At 48.0% G+C, this 1,405-nt stretch overlaps 1 long non-coding RNA gene across 1 annotated transcript; it reads right to left on the minus strand.

The window, feature by feature from the left end:
* Positions 1 to 421: 421 nt before the first annotated feature.
* LOC135806576 (uncharacterized) lies at positions 422 to 1,001 on the minus strand. The gene is made up of 3 exons (XR_010551245.1): positions 874 to 1,001; positions 648 to 788; positions 422 to 504 (listed from the first exon to the last, which is right to left on the minus strand). It is a non-coding gene; the product is annotated as an uncharacterized LOC135806576 (long non-coding RNA).
* Between the last annotated feature and the right edge of the window lie 404 nt (positions 1,002 to 1,405).

Raw genomic sequence — 1,405 nt, forward strand, 5'->3', positions numbered from 1 at the left:
AGCAAAGAGTCACAACCCGCGGGTATCCAGTCACACTAAGGCATATCCACCATTCCCCACATATTCACTGTAACAAAACACAATACTGTTCACTATAATACACTTTTATTTAAATGGACTTGGATGAGTCTGTAGAAGAGAACACAATGCACGCACACGCACGCATGCGCGGACACACACACACGCACACACGCACACACACACACATCTAGGTTATAGTGCTATACACGTATCTAGGGTTTAGGAAGCACGAGAATATGTCGAAGCACCCACACATACCCCTTCATGCAGTGTACTTCAGTAGCCCAACACGTTACGACTGCTCAGGACCATCACAAAACACATTACGACCGCTCAGGACCATCACAAAACACCACACACTGTTACTACACTGCATACACAGTTACTACACTACGCCTGTTACAAGTACTTACAAATAATTTTGAAAACAAATGGCACATCCCGAAGACGGCAGCTAGCTCCAGACCTTCATACATACGTCATCTGTAAAACCAAGCATGAGCGCACACAAACACTATTAGTGTCACGAATACGGAAGCAGGGTAAGACAAGAGGATACGAAACAAGTAAGTATCGCTATAACGAGGGGGGTAAGTATACATGTAGACAGAGCAGTGCTTACTTACAGGGTCCGGATACGCTCCATGGCGTCCCGGTAGTCGGACTGCAACAGCAGCCCGACTTGCCGGCCCTCCCAGTAACGGGCCCGATGGGCCGCACCCGCCAGGTGTGCGGCCACGGCCTGGCCTCCCACCAGCCTTTCTCCACTGTAAAAACGAAAGAAACCGCAGAAAGCACAGTGTCATAGAGCTCTTTTGTTGGGGGAGAGAGCTAGGAGCACTGCACACTTACCATTTATCGCAATATATGATTAGAAAGAGGCGGCGCTTGACGCACCGCCTCAGGTGTTGAAACAGGGGTACTACCCCTGTAAGGCGAACGCCACAGTGACACGTGAACCTCATTTGGGCTGTTTTCAGGATAATGATACTGAAGTGAAGGTGTGAACCGCAAAGCAAGACCTTTACCTTCTTCCTGTCAAATTCGCTCCCCAGCTGCATACCGACATCATCCGCTAAAACCCAATCATACCAAGTAACGCAAAGGTCATCAGTTGACCTTTTGGACTTTTCAACTCTTATCCAAAACCACCAAGAGGAAAAAACCAGGATGAAGAAGACGTCAGTTGTAGAAGCGTTTGTGGAGGAGTTGTTACATTATTCTCAGTAAATAGATATGGCTGATACATTCGGTGTAGACTTGGACGACCGGTCGTGGTCTCTCACCACGGGTCCTTTACTAATAGAAAGGCGGACGCCAATAAGAACAGTTGTGGAGTTGGCAGATCAAAACGCGCAGCAAGAAATTTGGCACGGCGATGGTA

The sequence above is a fragment of the Sycon ciliatum genome, chromosome 1 (genome assembly GCF_964019385.1).
Source record: "Sycon ciliatum chromosome 1, ocSycCili1.1, whole genome shotgun sequence".
In the NCBI taxonomy this organism is placed as follows: domain Eukaryota; kingdom Metazoa; phylum Porifera; class Calcarea; order Leucosolenida; family Sycettidae; genus Sycon; species Sycon ciliatum.